General features: G+C 38.0%; 1 non-coding gene across 1 annotated transcript; it reads left to right on the top strand.

Annotated features, from left to right (window-relative positions):
• Positions 1–8,222: 8,222 nt before the first annotated feature.
• TRNAL-CAG (transfer RNA leucine (anticodon CAG)) lies at positions 8,223–8,305 on the top strand. Its single transcript has one exon. It is a non-coding gene; the product is annotated as a tRNA-Leu (tRNA).
• The last annotated feature ends 9,400 nt before the right edge of the window (positions 8,306–17,705 follow it).

Genomic DNA, 17,705 nt, shown 5'->3' on the forward strand with positions numbered 1-17,705 from the left:
GAAAACAATTACTTACAGGCAGATGTTAAGTACAAGCCTACAACTAGTAGTAACTTGAGCTCTTAAGACAAGCACAACAGAACAAATTTGCTCTCAGCGCTGGACACATTGCCTCTGAAAGAATATCTAACTATCAGAGGACAAATTTGACTCAAGCTTCCAAAGAATTTCGTTTGAGAGCTTACAGACCAGCAAAGGATATAGATTCAAATTCTTCTCAATGGGGTCTCTAACAGCCTGTTGCCCTGGAAATTCCCCAGTCATTTTCCTACTGCATCATCTTTGCCAAACACTGTATTTTCACAGGGACTTCACTCCGTCGGGCGGAAGAGGAAGCATAATGTCTAAACACTAGTACAGCCCTGGAGTGCAGCCATTTTTTTCTATCCATGTATCATTTGGTGCTTTAACCATGGTTAGGCTCATGTTATTGATTAAAAATATTATTTTTCACAGCCCCTTTTCCTGTCACTTGAGAAGAGCACTTATAGGATAACACGCCTGGTTTCGTCTGTGACTGACTGGAAGGAGGGGGAGTGAGGAGCATGGACAAGTACATTTCATTAGCAACCGCCTGAGCGTTCACACCTAATAGACCACCATATACAATATCCCAGTCTAATGAGCAAAGTCTGTTTACTAAAATTAATTTTTTCCTGAATTTCTTGAGAACTTCCCATACAGAAAATCTTAGTTTAATTTGCAAGTAGGAAAAATAAAAATAGTTCCCATATTTATACAGGGTTTTAGATGTTTCACTGTGCCTTCATGAACACTATCTCATTTTGCTCATCAGAATCATTTAGAATGTAGATGTTGTTATTCATGTCTTACAAATGGAGACATCAAGCCAGAGACTACTTGTTTACAATTTTTTCTAGATTCTACACTAAGCTTGTGTGGAGCCAGGGTTTAAACCCATGTCTTGCTGGTAACAGTTTCTAGCCCTTACTGAAATCCGGCCTTTCTTCATAGATCCATTCCCTAAATGTTCATTTTATGGAAAATTCTAACATCTTTTTTAAAAGTAGAAAAAAACATATATAGATAGTCATTTCCCTTCTGGCTAAATCACCCTGTTCATGCACACAGACATCATATTTAATCATGATTGGTATAAACAGATCTCTGACCCCATTAATTGTTCTTTTGCTTTCGTGACAATAGGCAGGCCACCTGGCTGATTTACAGAGATGTTAGGACTTCTAATCTCTGCATTTGAGAGCAGTTTGAAATGTCAACGAATTTTGATATTTTAGGATTTACACTTCCTGTATTTCTCCTTGTGTCTTTCTTACGGTTTCTGCCAAGTACCAAATTTAGCAGCGTCTCCAAGCTTTTCCTAACCTGCCCCAAACAAGAAGCACTAGAAACTGCCGAAGACAAGTTGGCCTTGTGAGATTTCCAAACTAGTTTCTAAACCAAAGAAATCGAGTGAGATAAATTTGGAACACTTAGGAGCTTTGAAAGTCTATTTGGATACATTTCAGTTCCTGCCCGTGTGAAAGCCTGTCCTAGAAAAGGAAACGGTGATCAAAGTCTCATCTCTGAGCAGCGTTCATCTCGCAGAAGAAGCACAAGGGCCAATTTTGCTTTGTGGGGAAAGGATAACATAGTCTTTATCCAGAGACCGAAACACTTTTAGACTGCTTGGCCAGAGAAACTGGCTTTTGTTGTCTTTGCTACTGGTTTGATTAAATTCTTGTGGATTCTTCTTTTATTTTAAATTGTAGCTTCCTGGGGTTTTACCTACACACACAGTCCGATACATTTTCTAAAATGATTATTACTGTGGTGAATAACTGCTTCGTGGATTGCAGGTTGAAAAAGAACTTACTGCACTGAATCATTTATGGTAGCAAATTCATTACAAGCTGATCAATAAAGCACTCTATCTGTGGCCCATCAATCAAAGGTAGGAAATCTTTTCAATGAAGTAAACTGTTTACAGAATACCAGAAATGCCATGGGTATTTCTGGAAAGCAAAATGTCAATATGCTAAGAATTCATACATTTTGATCCAATAATGAATTCTAGGAATCTCTTACAATACATTAGCCCTAAATACAAGTGTCTGTGCAATGACATACGCTCCAAAGATAGCCATAATGGCATTATGTGAAGGAATGACAAGCTGCAAACAGCCAAACTATCTAATTCTATAGTATTTAAATAAATTACGGTATGATCACACAATGAGGTACTAATAAATAGTAATTAAGCCTCATTGTTAAGGTTTTAAAAGCCATACAGATATACTCTGTTTCTAACTCATTTTTAGACTTATAAAGCTAATCTCTACATCGCAATTTGAAATGATACATATAAAAGTACATGACCAGTAGCACAAAGTCTGGCACACTGCGGGCGTTGTGTCAACTCCATTTGTTCTAGAACAGTAAGGCTGAAAAAACAGAGCTTGAGACCACTGGCCTATTATAATCTACCTATCAGAAAATATACATGAATGTAGGCACCAGAATGGAAGAAATATTACAATTTCAAAAGAACAGAAGAGATTGTCTCCAGAAAGATAAGCTACAAATACTATGATTGATGCACATGCTTTATGTGTTTATTTTCAGATTTCCCTAATGTGTATTAATTTCTTTTAAATAAAAATAAAGAAATATTATTGTCACTTAAAGAAATATGCCTGTACAACATTATTTGGACCTTAAAATCAAAGCGAAAAAAGTATCTTTCCTGAATTTTCAGCTTCCAATAATCTACCTAACCCCATTTTGCTTGACATACTTACTGAGTCGCCTGTACCTTTTCCTCCATTCATCTCATGATAAACCTCTTCTTTTCCTTTAAAACCAATCAAAATGACATTCTTGCGAATTTCTTTTCAACTTCTGCATATAGTATTAGGCCCTTCAGGCTCAGGCCAGAAGGTTCTGCTTAGTGTGCCACTAATACAGCGAGTGATCATCATCTTTATAACAACATATTAAACATTTAATAAGGTTTCACTCACCAAATATATACTGTGCTAATAAATGTCCACAGAATCCTTGTGAATCAGATACTCTCATTATCCCCATAAAAGCTGAGAAACTGGCACTCAGAGAGTTTGAATATTGTGATTCCTAATCCCATTATTTGAACCATGAAGTTGCTGGATCTTATGTCTGCTTAATGCTCTTCAACTTAATACTTCAACTCCTACAAGAGTTTGATAGCATCTCCAAAATCAGACACAGATGATTTCAGATAAACACTGCTGGTTTACTTCAATAGAATCTGAGCTGTATGCATTTAAAATTTTGGTATCTATGGAGTTTTTTTTAATATAACTCTTTTATCTTCTCCAGGCTCTGCATTAAGTCCTACAGCTACAATGTCAAGAAATAGTTGTCAAGATGCCAGTCTTCAACAGGATGCCAGTCCTTCCATGAGACAGATGTGTATGACAGAGCCACACAAACTCAGAATCACACATGTTATAAGCAAAATGAAAAGTGGGAATGTGGATTAGGTATGAATCTGACAGAGAAAGTTCCCTGACAGGAAGTAAAGAGAAGATGGAGGGCTAGACAGAGAACAAATCAATCAGGAGTTGAGTTCTGCACATATAAAAAACGAGATGATTGTTTTTTCCATTGAGAAGGTAGACATGAGTCTAAGGTTCAATAAAAATTACCTGGTCTAGCGATTGTGGAATGATCAGCATTAACAGTATGTAAGACATCTCGTTGGATATCACCAAGTTGTGCCTATAGCTAGGGAGGAGCAGAGATCCAATGATTGAACCCTATAGTATTTAGGTATCAGTAAGATGAGGTAAACAAGCAAAAGAGACTAAGCAGACCCAGTGCCACTGTGTGAAACCCGGGGTGAAGTCACTTGGTAACTGAATGAAGGCATGTCTTTTTTTTTTAACATATTTTTATTGCATTTCATTTTCTTAAAATTAATTACATTGCATTATGCGATACATTTTTTATGCACTGGGTTCCCCCCGCCCCTCCCCACACCCTCCCCCCATGGCGGATTGCTCCACCTTGTTGCATTTCCATAGTTCAAATTCAGTTGACATTCTTTCATTGGAGGTATTTACCAAGCATAAAGTCCAGCATCTTATTGTCCTGGTAAGTTCAATGGTTTTTTGGTGAGACCATCTCTGGTCTGAAGGTAGAGCTGGCAGAGTATCATCCCAATCAATTAAAAGTCCCAACATAATATTTCCAACCATTTATAACATTGTGACATTAACTGACATGGTATTGATGAACTAATATGTTACTAGGAAAATGCAGGTTCTCAACCACAACCTGTGACTTCTTCATAGACATTTCAATTTTGGTTTATATTCAACCGTGTTCTATAAACCTTAAAATGGCTATAGATTGCTATTCAGCTGTCTCATACCTATTTTAATTTTAGTCTTTAGCAGTTTATAGCATTGAAGCATGTTCTCGCTGAACCTGGCTGTTTTTCAGGTGGTCTAACTCTATAATTCTAACAGGATATATGTCAACAGTTTAGGTGAGCATGTTTAGGAGGGGTGTGCAGAGAAACCTTCCATACCCCAGTGAGGAGTAACTAATCTTTGTGTCCCACCCAGTGAGTTATAAGTGCATCCCCGCTGACCGTTTCCTGTCTGTTTCTAAGCTTTTCTTGTTGTTCTCTATCTATTCTAGTTTTGTTTGTTTGTTTGTTTTGAGGGGTTTCTGGAGCGCTCCTGATGGTTATTACGAGAGGGGGTGGGGACCCAAAGTTGGAAGCAGGCAAGGACCAGAGAAAGCTCCTCTCCCTAGTCCCGAAGGAAGTTTACTGTTCTTCTGTTTCTGTGGACCGCTCAGGGGTCCTGGTTGTTGCTCCGATGACCTTGGAACCTGCTAGGCAGGATTTGGGCTTCTTCCATCCCATGTGGTAGATCCAAATGGGGGTGGGTGACCTCAGAGTTCTTGGTCTCCGAAGGCATTCCATTTCCCCGTGGTCTCCTTGGCGTTAGGGATGTAGTCCTCGGTGCTCATACTGATAGTCCTTGGTGAGGATCTAGGAGTCTTCAGGTTTGGGATAAAAGCTTCCTTCTGTCTGCCTGCTCCACTCTGGGGACCCCTCCCTGCTCTATGCGCATGACCTCCTGTTAAGAGGTTGTTAGGATTACTCCTGATTCCCCCATTTGCCTTTGTAGTTTTGCTATTGTCTAATGCTAATTCGAGTCTGTTGTCTATGAATTACCAGTTATGATCCTGATTGGTTATATTTCCCGTCTTCCTCACACCTTCTAGGGTGATGTAAGATTTCTCTGCTCTCCCTCCCCATTTCCAAGTATCATGGGGTCTTACAAGTACATTAGGTTTTACAATTCTTTGATGTAGATCATAAGCAATCTGCCTCATATCATTGGTTACTTCACAATATCTTATTGCATGAGATACAGGCTGTTTGGGGTTGAGATAATATTACTGTTTTTTGGATTGACATCATTTCATAACAGCCACATCGATCACAATAACAACAACAACAACATCAACAACAAATTGTAGCACCCTGCTAAAATAATGTGCCACTGAGTATGCAACACATGCTTAACTAAAAGGAAACACAGAAGTCTTTTGGGAAATGTGATGCCCTCGTATACTTCATGAGCACTTGATGAATTCTACTAGAGAATAGAGATTATTTGGAAGCAAACAAACTGACATCAAAACATCAAAACATATGAGATACAGCCAAAAGAGCAAACAGACAATCACCGAAAAAAAAAAAAAGTATAGATTGGACTGTTGGAGTTACGCTTTCCATGCTGGCCTCCTTATATCAAAGAGAATATATGGTATTTGTTCTTTTGTGATTGACTCGTTGACTCGTTTCACTGAGCATAATGGCTTCTAGTTGGGACCACCTGGTTTTAAATAGAATAATATTCTTCTTAATAGCTGAATAATATTCCATAGAGCAGATGTACCACATTTTCTTTAACCACTCTTCCTTGGACGCACATCTGGTTTGTTTCCATGACTTTGCTATTGTAGATTGTGCTGCTGTAAATATAGGATTACAGATCCCCTTCTCATATGCAGATTTCACTCCTTTTGGGTATATTCCTAAGAGTGGGATTGCTGGGTCATATGGCAGGTTTATTTGCAATTTTCCAAGCACTTTCCATACTGATTTCCACAGTGGTTGTACTAGCCTACACTCCCACCAGCAGTGAAGGAGGGTGCCTTTCTCCCCACATCCACGCCAGCAGGTGTTGTTTTTCGAGTTCTGAATGTAGGCCAGTCTCACTGGAGTTAGGTGGTACCTCAAGGTGGTTTTCATTTGTATCTCTCTGATGGCTAGAGAGCCTGAGCATCGTTTCATATGTCTGTTAGCCATTTGAACCTGTTCTCTTGAGAAATGTCTGTTCATTTCTTTTGCCCATTTTGCTACAGGGTTGGATTTTTTACTGTCCCTGGGTTTCTGAAGCTCTTTGTAGATTCTGGATATTAGTCCCCTATCACTCGTGTAAAATGCAAATTTTTTTTTCCCATTCTGTTGGTTGCTTCTTCACTTTGTTAATTGTTTCTTTTGCTGTACAGAAGCTTTTTAGTTTGATGTAATCCCATTTGTTCATTTTGGATTTGATTGCCTTTGCTTTAGGCGTCTTTTCTAAGAAGTCTTTCCCTGTTCCTATATCTTGGAGTGTGTTTCCTATGTTTTCCTTTAATAGTTTGATGGTTTCTGGGTGTAGATTTAGGTCGTTGATCCATTTAGAGCTGATTTTTGTATAGTGCAACAGGTGCGGGTCTTGCTTCTTTATTCTGCAAGCTGCTATCCAGTTGTCCCAACAGCATTTGTTGAATAGACCAGGTTTTTTACCTGGATTGTTTTCCGTTTTATTGTCAAAGATTAGTTGACTATACATGTGTGGATTCCCTTCTGGTGTTTCTATTCTGTTCCACTGATCTTCTTCTCTGTTTCTGTACCAGTGCCAGACTGTTTTGATAACCACTGCTCTACAGTATGGCTTGAGGTCTGGAATTGTGATTCCTCTGGTTTGATTTCTATTTTTCAGGACAGCTTTTGCTATTCGTGGTCTTTTGTGATTCTAGATGAACTTCTGTATCATCTTTTCTATTTCTGAGAAGAATGTTGCTGGGATTTTGATTGGGATTGCGTTGAATCTGTATATTGCTTTTGGTAATATGGCCATTTTGATAATGTTGATCCTGCCAATCCAAGAACATGGTAAGGTTCTCCATTTTTTGAGGTCTTCTTCTATTTCTTTTTTAAATGATTTATAGTTTTCATCATAGAGGTCTTTCACATCTTTAGTTAGCTTAATTCCTAGGTATTTAAGATTCCTTTCCTCTATTTTAAAGGGAACTGTACTTACAATTTCTTTCTCAGCAGTGGAATTATTTGTGTACACTAGTGCCATCGATTTGTGTTCATTAATTTTGTATCCTGCTACTCTGCCAAAGTCTCTTATGAGTTCCAATAGTCTTTTGACTGAGTCTTTTGGTCCTCCTATGTAGAGAATCATGTCATCTGCGAATAGCGATAATTTCAATTCCTCATTTCCAATTTGTATTCCTTTAATTGCTTTTTCTTGTCTAATAGCTCTGGCAAGGACTTCCAAAACTATATTGAAGAGTAGCGGTGAGAGTGGACATCCCTGTCTAGTTCCAGATTTTAGCGGGAAGGCTTCCAATCTTTCCCCATTTAGTATGATACTGGCATTGGGTTTATCGTAAATTGCTTTGATTGTGCTATAGAATGTTCCTTCTATGCTTATCTTGTTTAGGGTTTTTAATATGAAGTGGTGTTGGATTTTATCAAATGCCTTCTCTGCATCTATTGAGAGGATCATATGGTTTTTATTTGTCAATTTGTTGATGTGATGTATCACATTTATTGTTTTGCGAATGTTGAACCATCCCTGCATGTGAATGAAGGCATGTCTTTCAAGCAGCATAAGTGATTGAGTGGGTCAAACACTGCTAAAAGGATCCAAAGAGTTAGGAACAGATAACCAACCGACCATTCCACTTAGCAGCATGATAATCATTGATGACTTTCACCATTTCAGTAAAATAGCAGGGTCAAAAGCCTGACTGAATTGAATCCAAGAGTGAATGAGAGGACATGAATTGGTAGTGTGAATATAGAAAACACTTTCGAGTAATGTAGCTGAAAAGGGAAAAGCAAAATGAGGTTGTGGCTTAGAGGAAGGAACTGGAGTAGAGAAAGGACTTTTTTTTCATGTGGATGGGAAATTGTCAGGATAGCTGAGTGGTCTAAGGCACTGCGTTCAGGTCTCAGTCTCCCCTGGAGGTGTGGGTTTGAATCCCACTTCTGACAAGTGCTCTGAGCTTTTTCTTTCAAGCCTTCTAGGAGTAAAATCAAAGTGAAAGGACTGTCATATGGATGGGAGAAATAATTAACATGCTTGTGCACTGATAGGAACAATCCCATAGTGAGGTTAACACTGGCAATATGAGACAGAGAAGGAAAAGATACGCAAGCAAGACCTTTGCCTATCCAGGAAGGAATGAGATCAGTCAAGCACAGAAGAAAAAGGACTGACTTTTTGTTAGAGCACAGATGATTCATGCACAAAAACAGACTGGAAAGAAGGAGGTACAAGCGCACACACACATTAGATCAGTAATTAGATCTGATTGCTACTATTTTCTCAGTAATAGAGGAAGCAAAATCATCTAAAAAGTGAAGCTGATGGGGAAAGTTTTGTAGGCTTGTGAAAAGAGAATGCACTAAGTAGCTATCTAGGAGATAACAAGTAGATGCACAGTGACAATGCACCCTGATAGCAGATGGGAGGGAGCACTTGATTATGGTTTGATTTTAAAATAATAGGATTTTGCTGTTTTCTCAAGCCTGTAAAGGAACCTGCGTGCAGAGCTGAGGAAAAAATTGAATGGTCATGAGTCAGGATTTACCAGAAGAGTATAGGAGAAAGAAGTAAGGGAATTGATGGCAAACGTGAAGAAGTAATAAACAGTAAAAAATGGACGAATTAGAGTTCTAGCAGAAATACTGAAAGGAGAATGGTAAAGAAAGTGAAAAGGAATATGGGATGTAGAATTGTTAATGTATTAATACAAGGTCTAGAATGACTTAGAGAGTCAGTTATTGAAGTTGGAATGTGGGCAAGAAACTGAGAGGTCAGAAATTTAACAGTTATCTAAAGTATTGAAATCACAAGAAGCGGCCATGAAAGTAGGCCACACAACAGAGAGGAATAAGCTAAATCTTTAAAGCAAATATGTAAGTACACAGGGATTCTACAGATGACCTCAACAAGGTAAGACAACAGACTATTGAACAACTTAATATTCAAAAATGTTGTTTCAGGAGAAGGAAGGGTGTGTGCACATTTAAGGAAGAAGAAAGAACATCTCTTCTGGTATGGCTTCCAGTAATGCCAAGACTGAACAGACAGCCATCCCTCCAGAGATCCAAGAGGAATATGGTCATTGTATTCCTTACTCAACTTAATATCCAAAGCTAAATTGGACACTAATACCCAAAACACATAAGCAGGCAACTTCGTGTCAATTTGTAAAAAGGGGAAACAATGGCAACACAACGGTCACAAAAAAGCACTCCAAAACTGTGAGTGAATGTCTTGGTATGCTGATAAACCTCAATGTACCACAGACATTGTAAAGACAATCCAACGAATGTCAGAGTCACTCATTAAGCAAGTCAGAGTCTATGGGAAAACACTGTCTAGAGAAAAACCTGGTGAAGAAAATTTGAAAGAACATAAATCTCTCTATTGCTCAGAGAAATATTAATAGTGCAAACCAGATTAATGGAGCAGGGATGGAGAAGTCAGATAATGTACTCAGGGAAGACAATGTTTTGAGTGTGGAATTTCTCTTATTTTGCTTCAATCCCAATCATTTCATTCTGTGCCCAGGAGGAAAAGCTAAGTGATCTTGCAAGAAAGGATGATACTAGCAAAGGCTCTGTGATGGGAGAGAATATTCTGTATCTATCTCATTCAACAAGGTCTCATGCACCAGCAAGGTAGACACCGAGTCCATGAAATGTGGGTTACGAGACTGAGGAACCGAGTTTTCATTTTACGCAATCATAAGTAAATTAAACGGAAACAGTCACAAGTTGGCAACCCTATTGGATGAAACAGTTCTAGATTTTTCTAGCAAGACTTGATAGAAATCAGATTGGGAATGAGGCAAGTTAGAACATTCAAGGGAAACAATGGTGTCTGCTCTCCAAACTTGCTTTTTCATATTCAGCTTCAGGCATTGGCTCTTCTGGATGCACAGTTACAGGCTTCCAGTTTCAGATTGATTCACTCTTCCATAACAGCCCCATCAAGGTTTGATCATTCTTAAATAGTAATCTATTATTAAATACATAAATTTTTAAGGTTTTATTTTGCTTACTTGAAAGGCAGAGTGACAGAAAAAGAAAGAGACACAGAAAGAGAAAGATGTCTCCAGTCTGTCACTTCATTCCCCCAAATAGCCACAACAGCCCAGTAAGGGTCCTGCCAAAGCCTGGAAAATAACATTCTGTCTTGGTTTATCACCTGGGAAGCAGGTGACCCAAGCACTCAGATCATCTTTTGCTGCTTTCCCAGGCACATTAGCAGGGAACTGGATTTGAAGTGGATCAGGAGGACCTGGACCCAACATCCAATATGTGATGCCGGTGTCACCAGTGATGGCTTGATTCACTGAGCCACATGCTAGCCCCAAACACACTTTTCAAATTGCAACCTAGCTAACCCAACAAACTTACCAAATGACCTTACTTTAAACTAAGTTACTCCAAAACTAAAGGAAACCCAAAAAGAATGGAGAATACAAAAAGTTAAATATTTTCATAGAAAGAGCATTTATTTTCCAAACCAATAGATTACTCCTTTGAGTCACTAGGAAAATACTATAATTTGGCCAGTAGTGGTAGCAAGTTATTTTAAATGACAGGGGAAAAAAAATACAGATTTTTTTTTAGATGAGAGTTTATTTGATTTTCCTTTTACATAAATGGATTTTATGTACTGGAAAAGTAGCTAATTTTGATAGCTTCTCCTGGAATTGGCTTTACAACTGATGGCTTTTGGAGCCAGCTTTCTGATTCTAATTTCTTTTCTGAAACTTCCAATTGAAGATGACATCAATATTTATGTGAACTGAGGAAAAGAAATGAGGCACAAGGTACATAAAACTGATTAATGTAAACTGGAGAGGAAAACCCTAAAACTAAACCTAATGATCCATTCCAAAACAGTCACTCTTCTTCCTAACAATGTGAATGCTGCCAATTTAAAGGAACAACTTAAATCATAGAAGATATCAGAGGATAGCTAATAGGTGGCTCTTAAGAAATAAAAGAATAAATGCTTATTAACACCAAAGCACAAGAGAAAGATAGTGAACTCTTAGAACAGGACTGGCATCATTCTCCAATTAAATGAACACCTTAGAGAGGACTATATGTCTGTGTGCCATATTTAAATTAGCTTTACTTGTAAAATTGCTATCTGCTACAATTCAAAATGCAGCTAAGAAATCACTCTTTTGCTGTACGGATGATAACCTAATTTCAACTATTTTTATCTACGTTCGAATTCAAGTGATGCATGCTATATATTATTTCTCTAAGAGTCGAAATTATATTTAGAATTAAAATTGGTTTTATGTAGTTCAAGTTATTGCACCCGAAAGCAATGAGTCATGCACCAGAAGTACACAGATTTGGAAGGCAAATACAGAACCATTAACTACTCAGCAAGAGCTTGTTCAGTCCCTTAGCTCAAAGAATAAGCTTTTAAAATACCATACAGTTTAAAAAAATACCATACAGTTATTGTGCTTGAGACAAGAAGGTCATTTCTGTTCTTTTCCCAAGGTACCATGGGTTCTGTCTTTCATTATAAGAGCATATGACAGAATGAGATTTGAAGAGGGTTAAATCAACTTGTTATTTTATTCTATATTCCACTTTATAGCTGAAAGTAATGTTGCCACGTCCAGGTTATTTTTTCCTATAGTAAGGGTGGGTTTTCAATGGTCCCTGCATACATTTTCACACTGCTTCCAGAATCAGGGACAAAGGCATCATTGAGAGATCGACAGAAAAAGCCAACTTTGATTCATGTAAAATGTTTCCCATGGCCTTGAACTCAATATCATTCTTTTATAAAAAGATTTGTTTTTGTTTATTTCCAAGGCAGACTCACACATAGAGAAGAAAAGACAGAAAGACATCTTTGATCTGCTGGTTCACCCCTCAGAATGACCCCAACAGCCAGAGTTGGGACAAGCTGAAGCCAGGAGCCAAGATCTTGCTCCACATGCTGCAAGGGCTCAAAGATATAGGCTAGCCTCCCCTGCTTCCCCAGGCCAGCAGCATGGAGCTGGATCAGAAGCACATGAGGTAAGCTGGAGCTGCAAGTAGAAGCTTAGGCTTCTATGCCATGGCACCACACCCATTCATTCTCCTATTTTTTCTGATAATCTGGACCAACCATCCAGACATAGTCTGCCATAACATATGCACCTCACACAAGATCACTTTTTACTAATGCACTTAGGCTCACAGAATGAAAATCACGGAGAATTCCTACTTATGACCATCTATTATGCCATACATGACGCTCATTGCTTCTCATAAAACCTCACAAAAGGACACACAGATATCTTAGCAACTAGGAGCATTTTCCAAGTTCACACAATGTTAACAAAAAGGTCATGGTTTGACTATAAGCTAGTTTGTTCCCCTGTTCCTAAGAATTGTCTCCTACATCACTGGACAAGAGGAAAGAGATGCTATCAACAATGAGACCTCTGCAGTCCTCTTTTGAACAGAAATTACTTTAAAAAATGTATTAAAGGTTTTGTAAACCAAAGAGGCCCATAAAAAGACAAGTAAATTAGGGGGTATAAAAAGGCAAATTTTTACCCTAGTTCCTAAGCCACTTTACATTCATATTTGCTGCAACTATAATAAGATGTCTCAATATTTGGTCATTAAAATCAAATCACAACAAAATACTTATGATAAATTGATGAGAACTAAAGGAAAGAGAAATAGAAAATGCATATTCAGGCAAAACCATATTTAATTAAGATCATGAAGAAGACTGAGAAATTGTACTTCCAACTGTGACAGACCACCTTATTACAACAATTCTCCTCCCTGAAAGATAACTCAGCCCCCAAATGTGATGTTAGTAGATTAAAGCACAAAAAAATGTTTAAAGGAAACAAACTCATCAAAATGTTAAGACTTAAGAACTCAATTTCTCAGGAGAGAAGTAAATGAAGAGAGAGTCTCATTTTCTGTCACTCCTTCTCCTAAAATTCTTGCCTGTTAGTGGGTGCCAGGAGGCTGAAAATCTAAGCAAAAATACATGGCATGCTAGAGGCGTTAGCACATTCGCAAAGCTGTAGAAACAGAAGACACGGATGAGGCTCCTGTTAGGGTCAAAGTGCAAGGGCTAAGATTCTGGGGAAAAGGAAAGCACAAGGAAGGGAATCCAGCATCGGCACGTGGCATTCTCTTCAGCATTTAAAGATACTAAGTTGCCTAAGGCAGAACTCAGAGAGCCCACAAGAGGTTCATAGCTGGACCCAGCAGGGCTCAGTGGCTAAAGCCCCACCTTGCAAAGTGCTGCGATCCAATCTGGGTGTCAGTTCATGTCCCAGTTGCTCCACTTTCCAACCATCTCCCTGCAGGTGGCCTGGGATAGCAGTTGAGGATGACCCAAAGCCATGGGATCCTGCACCTATGTGGGAGACCCGGAAGAGATTCCTGGCTCCTGGTTCTTGGCTTTGGATCAGCTCATCTCTAACCATTGTAGCCACTTGGGGAGTGAATTAGCAGACGGAAGATCTTTCTCATTCCTTCTCTCTGTAAATCTACCTTTCCATAGCTAAGATCCTAAGAGGGCAGTTGGAGATTTCTGCAGAATTGAAACATAAAGAGTAGGCCCACAGAAAAGCAAAGGGTATGAAAAATGGCTAAACTTTCCAGCTGAGATGAATAGAAGGAACAAACTTGGAAGAAAGAGCAATGCAGAAACAGATTGGAACACAAGGACTCCAAGTTACCTTGGAATCATTTTAATTCTCTAATAAGTCAGGATGATTCCCATTCTGATACCACCTGGTAATTTCCATTTGAAATCACCAGTCATTACAGAAGATAGGCCCAAAACCAAAATTTAAAGTAAAACAGGCGCAACAGAGACTAACAAACACTAACTTAAAAGTATGGTTATTGTATTTAAGAAAATGGATAGGAAGATGAAGGACTAACTCAAGAACTGGGATCCATGATATTGGGTTAGCATAAGTTTTGAACTTTGTGGTTAAGATACCCACATCCCACATCAGCGAACTGTGATTCTTTGCCTGGCTTTAGCTCTAGCGCACATCCAGCTTCCTGGAGATGCAGATAATGGAGGAGCTGGAGACAAGTCAAGTAACACGTCTGCCCATGTGGGAGACCTAGATCGAGCTCCCCACTCCAGGCTTGGATCGGACCTGTCCCTGTCACTTGCATTTAGAGGGTGAACAAGAGCCAGAACATCTCTTTCACATTCACTCACTCCCTCTCTCTACCCCTCTGCCTCTCTGTCTTCCTCCCTCTTAAATAATGTTTTCACTCTGTTAAAAAAAAGTACATCACATTGAAGTTCTGAAACGCAAAATAAAATTAATGAAATTCATAATAAAAAAATTACATAGAGTTCATCACAGATTAGATACAAAACAAACGAGAAGAGCAAAGTGGAAGACTATATGCAGCAAGAAAATGGACTGGAACGAAGAGAAATAGACATAGGTGATGCAAGGAAAAGGTCTAACATGCTTGCAATTGGAATCTCAAGGGCCAGAGAATTAGGTGGGAGCTCACTGTGCGGAAATGTTTGCCAAAATTGCCTAATATATCACCAAGCTGCAGATTCATGAAGCGAGAAGTGGGACACAGGCAAAGGTGAGCCAGCTAGGCATGATAATATTCAAACGACTAAATACTAAAGACAAATGATATCTCAAAAGCAACCAGAGAGAATGATGTATCACTTGGCAAAATCAATGACAAACACAGTTGACTTTGCACCAGAAAAAACCAGTTCTCTAACAGTTTTTAAGTCTTAAAATAAGAAAACTGTCTACCTAGAATTTTATACCAGGAAACATGAAGGTCGTATGTGTAGACTAAAACATTAAAACAAGATATTTAGAAAATTAATCTACAACAAATCCATATTGAAAAAAAAAAAGTTTTCTTAGCTTTAAAAAAGTTTCAATCAAATGTAGGGAAAGGAAGGCAGAAATGATGACCAAATACATAGCTACAAAAATACCATTATATTTATGAGTATATACGTAATTGTTATAAATTATGATAATAGAATATAGTGTATAAATGAATATTGACTATATAAAATACTCTTAATGGTCTGTGTAGTTTACAGGAGTTGCATACATGAAAAAAAATCACAAAAGTAGAAGGAAGAAAATGACGTGAAAATGATTTAAGTAGCTAGTATTTTCTGCTAAATGGCAACAGCGCTAGTTTATAGTGAAATTCAATAGATGAGGGAAGCCTGTTGTACTAAGGTAACCACAAACATTATTGGTTTAAGAACTTAATTAAAATATGTACAGTCATTAAATAGGGATGTGTAATCCGAAAAAAAAAAAGTTACAACACCAAGAAAGAAAACCGAGAAGGGAAAGAACATAGTATTAAGGCCAATTTAAATACAACATGTCTAATTCCATAAACTGTAAGAACACTAAATTTCCATTAAAGATTATCAGATAAGATGTTCTTTAAGAAACTCAACTATGTGCTGTTTACAAGAGAACTACTTCAAATACAAGCATTAAAAATATGAACTAGTACCTACTAAGAACACAATGGCCAAGTAAAATGGGCATAACCTTTACTATTTTCAACAAAACCATGTGTTAAGACCAAAAACAAATGGCAGAAATAAAGGGATAGTAATATTAAATAACATGTTAAATAGGCATTTAAATTTGAAAAATAAAGCAAACATTAGTATTATGGAAAGGGAAAATAAAAGAAAATCCCACAAAATGTTTGAACAATTCAGAATATGTCTTTTAGTGTGTGATAGAACAAGATATAAAAAGAAAGAAAGAGAAAGAGAGAGGAGAGAGAGAGAATGATACAAGCATTGACCAAATTGACCTAAATAACACTTCAGAGAATATATAGTTTCTGAACTGAGAAAAGTTAAACTAGCAACAACTAAAAAAGGCAGAATAAAAATATTCTGAAAATTCACCAATACTTCTCTAAAACACAGAAAATATTTTAAAGAAAATTGAATATATTTTGAATTGAAGAATGATTTAGGGGCCTGGCACCGTGGCCTAGCGGTTAAAGTCCTCGCCTTGAGAGCACCGGGATCCTATAGGGGCGCCAGTTCTAATCCCAGCAGCTCTACTTCCCATCCTGCTCCCTTCTTGTGGCCTGGGAAATTAGTTGAGGACAGCCCCAGGACTTGGGACCCCACTTGAGAGACCCAAATGAAGTTCCTGGATCCTGGCTTCGGATCAGTGCAGCTCTGGCCGGCTGTGGTCACTTGGGGAGTGAATTATCAGATGGAAGATCTTGCTCTCTGTCTCTCCTCCTCTCTGTATATCTGACTTTCTAATAAAAATATAATAAAGCTTTAAAGAAAAAAAGATTGATTTAAAAAAAGGTACTCATCACAACTTGTGAGAATCAATAAAAATAATGGGAAATTTACAGCAATAAATGCATATTGTAGAAAAGCAAAGCATCAATGATTTAAGTTTCCTTTTGAAGATGAAGAAAAAAGAATAAGCATAATCAATTTGGAACTAAAAAGTTAAAAGTAAATAAATATAAGTAAAAAGTTTTAAAAGGTCCCGGAGCAGTGGCCAAGTTCCTAAAGTCCTCACTTTGAACATGCCAGGTTCCCATTTGGGCACCGGTTCTAATCCTGGCAGCTCCACTTCCCATCCAGCTCCCTGCTTGTGGCCTGGGAAAGCAGTTGAGGACAGCCCAAAGCCTTGGGACCCTGCACCCCCCGTAGGAGACCTGGAGGAAGTCCCTGGAAGTCTAGCTGTGACAATCACACTTGAGAAGTGAATCATCGGACAGAAGATCTTCCTGTCTGTCTCTCCTCCTCTCTGTATATCTGACTTTGCAATAAAAATAAATAAATCTTTTTTAAAAAATTTAAAGATACGAGCATAATTAATAAATAACCTAGAAAATATATATATGGCAGAGAAACAATAAAGCCTCATTACTTATCATTACTTATCATTACTGAAAGGATAAACGAGCAGAACTGAATAAGAAAACAAAAATAATACAAATTAGTCAACCAGAAATAACAAGAAAAACATCATTACATATCATAAAGATAACAAAAATCATAAGAATATTAAGAACAACTAATTGTAATATATTTGAATAATTAAGTGAAGCCAAAAAAATTCTTTTAAAAACACCATTCATGAAAGGGAAGAGAAAAATGTGATAGCAGTAACGAGAGACTGATACTTCACATCTCCCTGCCAAGCACTGATGATACAAGGAGCTTCGCTACTGAATCATTTCTAACATCTAAGAGAGTGTGAGAGGAAAACAACCCATCCCAGTCTTACACAAACACATGAAGAGAATAGGATAGAAAAGGGGTAACATCTCTCAACTTGTCTTATTAGGCTCGCATGACCTT

Source organism: Ochotona princeps, chromosome 1, assembly GCF_030435755.1.
Source record: "Ochotona princeps isolate mOchPri1 chromosome 1, mOchPri1.hap1, whole genome shotgun sequence".
NCBI lineage: Eukaryota > Metazoa > Chordata > Mammalia > Lagomorpha > Ochotonidae > Ochotona > Ochotona princeps.